The sequence below is a fragment of the Arachis duranensis genome, chromosome 2 (genome assembly GCF_000817695.3).
Source record: "Arachis duranensis cultivar V14167 chromosome 2, aradu.V14167.gnm2.J7QH, whole genome shotgun sequence".
Lineage (NCBI taxonomy): Eukaryota > Viridiplantae > Streptophyta > Magnoliopsida > Fabales > Fabaceae > Arachis > Arachis duranensis.
This window is the reverse complement of record NC_029773.3, coordinates 5,857,808-5,865,320: the sequence shown is the minus strand read 5'-3', so window position 1 is coordinate 5,865,320 and position 7,513 is coordinate 5,857,808. Positions and strand designations below refer to the sequence as shown.

Sequence of the window (7,513 nt, the reverse complement as noted above, 5' to 3'; positions counted from 1 at the left end):
CGCCGGTTTGGGCCATCAAATCTTGGGCAAAGTATGAACTATCATATATTGCTGGAAAGCCCAGGATGTCTACTTTCCAACGCCGTTGAGAGCGCGCCAATTGGGCTTCTGTAGCTCCAGAAAATCCACTTCGAGTGCAGGGAGGTCAGAATCCAACAGCATCTGCAGTCCTTTTTAGTCTCTGAATCAGATTTTTGCTCAGGTCCCTCAATTTCAGCCAGAAAATACCTGAAATCACAGAAAAATACACAAACTCATAGTAAAGTCCAGAAAAGTGAATTTTAACTAAAAACTAATAAAAATATACTAAAAACTAACTAGATCATACTAAAAACATACTAAAAACAATGCCAAAAAGCATACAAATTATCCGCTCATCAGTTATGAATATTATGCGGCTTATGAATTTAATATTATCTGAGATACAAGTTTTCCTGGGTATAGAGTCGTGGCTTGCCACCACGTGTTTCAGGTTGAGACTCAATACTCTGTTGACCCTACGTTGTAAGGGTGATCGGACACGTATAAATTCTCGGAAATGGATATCCCCCATTGAGTAAGTTATATATGAAAATATGAATGAAATGAGAAAAAGTTATGCATAGACTCATGGGGATGCGCAACAAGGGGATAGTCTAAGGGTTTCAGACTTGTCGGGTTGGCTGGATAACTGAAAGATGAGCTTCGTCAGCCATAGGACAAGCATACATCATGTGCATTATGTTTATTTTTGTTTGCTATGCATTATTTGTGAGTGCCTAACTGTATATGTCTTGTTAATTGCTATATTTATTACTTGCACTATTTGTCTCCTACTTGTGCTTGCAATTGTCTGTTTGACTGTCTGTGCAAACTCACTGGAGATGAAATAACGGAGGAAAGGTGGTCAGGATAAGGTTAATATTAAGTTAAGCTGAGTTTAGATTTTCCTTAGAACACCTATCCCTTTGTGGTTTTTGTTTAGTACTTAAGCTTTCTAATTTGAGTGTCAGCGTTCTAGGATTGCCTTTAGCATTTTCAGGACCTTATATATTATGTGTGTGACACCTTTACCATGCTGAGAACCTCCGGTTCTCACACTATATTGTGTTGTTATTTTTCAGATGCAGGTCAGAAGGCTCCTCGGTAGGCATCTGGACTTCTGAAGTGGAGTGGTTTCTGGGTTTCTTTTGCTGTTTGGTTTATGTATATATGTACCTAGCCTTCTCTCTGACTAACTTGTTTATTTTGTTCTTCTTAGAAGTTTAAAGAGAGTTTAAGTTTTATCTTTGTATTTTGGGTATTTTGGGATATGTATATAAGTATGTAAATATTCTCCAGTCAGTTTTGGCTTCGCAGGTTGAGTTACGAGCTAGTTATTCTATAGCCTTGACTCTCTATTCTCTCTTTTGTCTATTTATTTATACCTATGATCTTCAGATTTCTTGGCACGCGAGAAATCTCGTTTCCAGAACGTTGGGCTTTTTATTTTGCGATTTAGTTTTACCTGTTTTTCAAGGCTCATAGTTTATTATATTCTTTCGACTATTATATGTATGTATTTTATTTAGAGGTCGTAGCGCCTCGCCACCTCTGTTTTACATCCTAGGTGTAAAGTTCTGTGTGGTAGGGTGTTACAATAAATACTTCATAGATAATATATCATATATTGTTCTGAACGATGAGCACGGGAGTTAGAGAGTGTGTGATAGTTTGTATCCACGATAGTTGTCTTTTTGCGACGATGCCTCATAGAAAGAAAAACAATTATTGTAAAAGCTACCCAATGAAAAAGTAATTGGTAAACAAATGATATTTTTTAGCATATATGGTCTTTCATAGTGGTAAAATAAAAATAGAAGAAATGAAATTTTGTATTTTTATATTAGAAATAGAATTTGATATTTATTCTAATAAAATTAAATAACTAATTAGTTATAATTCATGTATTTAAATAAATAAAATAAATTAAATAAAAATATTTTTAAGAATTAATCAAATCAGTTAATTGATACAAATAATTAGTATAATTGATTTTATTTGATTTATTGAATTCAAAAAAATAAATTAGAAAATAGTTGATTGAATTAATTATTTGATATAACTAATTTATTATAATTGAATGGATTTAATGAATTAAAAGAATAAATAAAAAAATATAGTAGATAATGATTTTTTTAACTAAATTAATTTGTATTTATTATATATAATCAGTATAAGTAACAAATCATCTATGAATGAGATAAAAGGATAGAAAAATGGGGCAGCTGGCATAACAACTCAACTAGTAAAATGAAAGCAACAAACTCCCCTTGAATAACAACAAATATATAGGAAGAAAGACACCAAGGAGATGGCATGGAAGTTGTAAGCTCTAGCCTCTCTCCCTCTGAAATTACCCTTCTCTTGTTAATTCTTTCCCTTAGCTATTCTGACCAATTTTCCCTTCTTCCCTGCTGCAGGAAGCTCTCCCTTCCTCAACTTTACTTCCCCTTCTTTTATCTGTTATGTGAATTGGTTCATTTCCCTGGTTGTTGAACCTTTATACCACACCTCATACTTCCTTCATTCAATTTAACTGCTGAATTGTCTGCATAGTTTTATCAACTGGTGCTTTCATTGTGATTTCCATGGCCGACAATACTCGACTGCAAACAATGCAAGGCGCTATCAACAAACTCTCCGAACTCTCCAAGGCCCACCAAGAACAACTTGCTGCCATTAATCAATCCCTGACTTCACTTCAGGCCCATGCCACTCAACGCGCTGAGGGGTCGGTGTCAGAAAATTAGCCGCACTCGATCTTTGCGCCACCACGACACGTGAAGTTTGAGTTCCTCGTTTCGCCGGAGGCGATGATGTCCTCCAGTGGATCTATCGAGCGGACCGTTTCTTCAAGATCCACGACATCCCGGAGGGCCAGAAGGTTGACCTCGCTACGGTGAGCCTGGAAGGCAAGGCTCTGTCCTGGTTTCAATTGCTCGAAAGAACAAGCCCGATCCAAGATTGGTTCACCTTATGCACTGCGATGCAAATCCAATTCGGTCCGTCCCAGTTCGACAACCCCCGCGAGGATTTGCTGAAGTTGAAACAATCCTCCACCTTCACTGCATACTTCGACACCTTCACCGATCTTGTTGCAAGGGCATACGGTATGGATGATGCCCTTCTTCTTGACTGCTTTGTTGGTGGATTACACCCGGATCTGAAATGCGAAGTCAAATCGCATTCGCCAAATTCATTGATACAGGCGGTTGCCCTGGCCAAGTTATTCGACGGAAGTTCTTCCTAGCCTCATTCCGATCTCGAACCCCAGCCACGCCTTTCTTCACTCACCCCCAGAAACTCCCCTTTACTTCAGCGAGCAAATCTCACGCGGAGACCCCAACCCCAACCACACGCACGCCTTCAGCACCCCCGCTCCTCCCAACCCGGCCCAAATCAAATCCCCGTAAGCTCTCCCCCGCTGAGATTCAATTTCGCTGTGACAAGGGTTTGTGCTTTACTTGCGACGAAAAATTCTCCCCCTCCCACAAATGTTCTTCCAAACACTACTTCATCATCTAGTTAGTGGAGGAACTCCCACCGGACCAAGACTCACCAGAGGAGCCCCTTAGCCCACCTGTTTTCACCCCTGATCAGGATTCCACCACTGAGGAACCTCACAACTTACCCTTTAATACTCTGTTAGGAGTACCCTCTAGGAAGTCAATTCGGTTCACTGGCTTTATTGCAGGGAAACAACTTCAGATTCTCATGGATGGCGCAGTTCTGACAACTTCATCCACCCTGACCTCTCAACTATGCTTGCTCTCCCCATCTTTGCGGCCCCAAAATTTGTAGTGCAGGTCAGCAACAGTGCCTTACTACACTGTGAGGGCGAAGTGCACATTGTTCTAGTCACCATCCAGGGTCACACTCTCTATATCTCAGCTTTTGTGCTGCCAATCGCTTCAAAGGAGTTGGTTTTGGGTGACAGTTGGTTAGAGACACTAGATACTCACTTGGTCAACTACAAAGATAAATTCATCACATTCTTAGCTAGGAATCGCTTGGTCACCCTACAGGGCAAGAAGTGGCAGGGTCCAACCCAGGGTCACTTTAGCCAATTCTGACATCTCCTCTCTGTGTCTGCTATTGCTGAATTATACACTCTTCAAGTCCAGCCACCCGCGACCCCTGTTCCTTCTCCATTGGATTCTCCCTCCACTATGCCGCCTGAACTGGCCTCACTTCCAACCGAATTTGTGGCAGTATTTCATATCCCTCACGGCCTCCCGCCACCGCGTACCCATGACCATATTATCACCCTATTTTCCAACTCCTCCTTGGTCAAGGTGCGCCCATACCGGTATCCACATAGCCAGAAAGCCAAGATTGAACGTATTGTGGCTGAGTTGGTGTCAGAAGGCGTGGTGTAGCCCATCAGCAACCATTTTTCGTCCCCAGTCTTGTTAGTTAAGAAGAAAGACAGGACATGGCATTTTTGTATGGACTATCGGGCTCTCAACGCAGTGACCATAAAACATTCTTTTCCCATGCCAACCGTCGACGAGTTATTGGACGAGCTCTTTGGAACGCAATTCTTCTCCAAATTGGACCTCTGATTGGGCTATCACCAAATCAGGGTCCGCGAGGATGATCGTCATAAGATAGCCTTCCGGACACACCAGGGATTATACGAATGGCTAGTAATGCCATTTGGATTATCTAATTCACCAGCGACCTTCCAAAGCCTCATGAATTCCAAAGCCTTCATCAACCTTAAATATGCACTTAGAACAGCGTCGGTGCTGGCACTACCGAATTTCTTGAAACCCTTCGTGTTGGAAACTGATGCTTTAGAAACCGGAATTGGTGCAATCCTCAGCCAAGACGACCACCCTATTACATATTTCTCCCAAAAACTCCCTACTTCCAACCAGAACTGGTCAGCTTATGCTCGGGAGATGCATGCCATTATTTTAGCTATGGCCAAGTTCTGCCACTACCTTCTCGGCAATATGTTTATTATTCGATCAGATCATAAAAGCTTGCGGGAGCTACAACAACAGACCATTCAAACTCTAGAGCAACAACTGTGGGTGTCGAAACCGTTGGGCTATAATTTTTCAATTGAATATAAGAAATGGTTTGAGAATCAGGGTGTAGATGGCTTATCTCGTGCTTTTATGTCTTTGACTACTATGGAGAGTGAGTTGATGGCTCAAATCCGACAGGGCCTCAGGGAATTTGACCCCAAATCGGAATTATCTGAGTCAGCGGTATCCTCAAATCGGCTACACAATAGGCAAGGGTTCTGGTATTGGGACAACCGCATCATCATCCCAGCCAATTCTCCATTGGTGAAACACATTATGCGGCACTTCCACGATTCATCGTTAGGTGGACATGCGGATATTCAGAAAACCTTGGCTAGAATTGCAAGTCAATTCTTTTGGAAACACATGGCAACTTCTATCAAGAAATACATTTCATCTTGTGCCATTTGCCAACAGGCAAAGTACTCCACCCGCCCACCCCCAGGCCTCTTAGTGCCACTCCCCATTCCTTCCCATGTGTGGCAAGATATCTCAATGGACTTTATTACCGGTCGTCCCCTTTCTTATGGCTTTGCGACAATCATGGTGGTGGTCAATCGTCTCTCTAAATTTGCTCATTTCATTCCCCTTTCATCAGACTTCTCAGCTTCTAAGGTTGTTGATGCTTTCATCAAGCACATCATTAGCATCCATGGGTTCCCCAGTCCATCGTCTCTAACTGAGACAAGGTATTTACTTTCAAATTTTGGGAACACTTGTGCAATGCACAGGGCATCAAGTTGGCTCGAAGCTCTGGTTGGCTCAAAGCTCTGGTTGGCATCCTTAATAGATGTCTCGAAATGTATATACGTTGCTATACTCAACAGAACAATTTACTGCCTTGGGCAACATTTAATTATAATACCGCAGTCCACTCAACTACAGGTATATCTCCATACAAGGCCCTATTAGGGAGAGATCTCCCTCCTCTTATACGTTACAATGTTGAGTCCACGGACCCGCTAGCTGTACAAGAACTCCTCCAACAATGAGACCAAGTGCTGACAGCCCTTCGGAGCTATTTACAACGAGCACAAGCTCGCATGAAACTAAACGCTGATAAGAAGTGCATCGAATTGGAGTTTCAAATTGGGGATTTGGTTTATGTGAAGCTCCAACTGTATCGACAGCAATCGGTGGCGTTGCGCAGGAATCAAAAACTTAGCATGCGCTATTTTGACCCATTTCCAGTGATCACAAAAATCGAAAAAGTTGTATACAAGTTGCAGCTCCCTGCAACTACTAAAATCCACACAGTCTTCCATGTGTCATCATTGCTTAAGAAATGTACCAGCAAATTCCCGGAATCCAGCAACCCTTCACCGTTGTTGTTGGATGGCCAAGGCCTTGAATTGCAGCCTCAACTGGTCTTAGGACACCGAATGGTCAAGAAGAATAACCGCTGGCATGAAGAGGTATTGATCAAGTAGCAAGCTTTGCCTGTGGAGGATGCCACTTGGGAAGTTTATGAAGACATGAAGCAGATGCATCCCAACTTCGACCTTGAGGACAAGGTCAATTTGAACGGGAGAATTGTTGATAGAAGGATAGAGAAATGGGGCAGCTGGCATAATAACTCAACTAGCAAAACGGAAGCAACAAACTCCCCTCGAATAACAAAAAATATAGAGGAAAAAAGGCACCAAGGAGATGGCATGGAAGTTGTAAGCTCTGACCCTCTCTCCTTCTGAAATTACCCTTCTCTTGTTAATTCTTTTCCTTACCAATTTTTCCTTCTTCTCTGCTGTAGGAAGCTCTCTCTTCCTCAACTTTACTTCCCTTTTTTTATCTGTTATGTGAATTGGTTCATTTTCCAGATTGTTGAACCTTTATACCACACCTCATACTTCTTTCATTCAATTTAATTGCTGAATTGTCTGCATAGTTATATCAGAATGTACCTTATAAATTAATGAATTAAAATAATTGATATAATAAATTACAATTAATTGATTGATATAAATTATAATAAATCATGTGATATTTAAATATCTAATCAAATCAATTAGTTGATATCATTAATTTACTACAATAAATTATATTCAATAAGTTATAAAAAAATAAATTAAGAAACACGCTCACATCAGCTCCATCATTAAGTGCAGAAATCCAATTTTTATATAATAAAAATATACATTCTTATATATGTTATAGAAATATGATTTGATTACATTAACTCGCCAAATTTTTTTAATTTGTCACATATATTCAATGTGGAATTATAATTTTTCTAAAATAAATTTAGAAGAGAGAATAGTACTTTCATTTTAGAGAGAAAATAAATTCATGAAAAATTGACACCTCACTTTCATTAGTTGATAATGTATTAAATATTGATTTTATATAATTATAATAAAGATATTTTTTAAATTAGTATAATCATGCATTATTTATTAAATGCTAATTGTAATATAATTATAATAAAAATATTTTTCTAAAATAAATTTAAAAGA

General features: G+C 39.9%; 1 protein-coding gene across 2 annotated transcripts in view; it reads left to right on the top strand.

The window, feature by feature from the left end:
- LOC110277557 (protein NONRESPONDING TO OXYLIPINS 2, mitochondrial) overlaps positions 1–7,513 on the top strand; it is a 55,347-nt gene that overhangs the window by 17,939 nt on the left and 29,895 nt on the right. The window contains exon 4 of one of the 2 annotated variants that reach the window (XR_008006090.1): positions 1,104–1,210. The exons of the other annotated variant lie outside the window; for it this stretch is intronic. The gene's annotated coding sequence lies outside the window, so the exon portion shown is untranslated. Of the gene's footprint in view, positions 1–1,103; positions 1,211–7,513 lie in introns of those variants that run through there. 2 annotated transcript variants of the gene reach the window in all.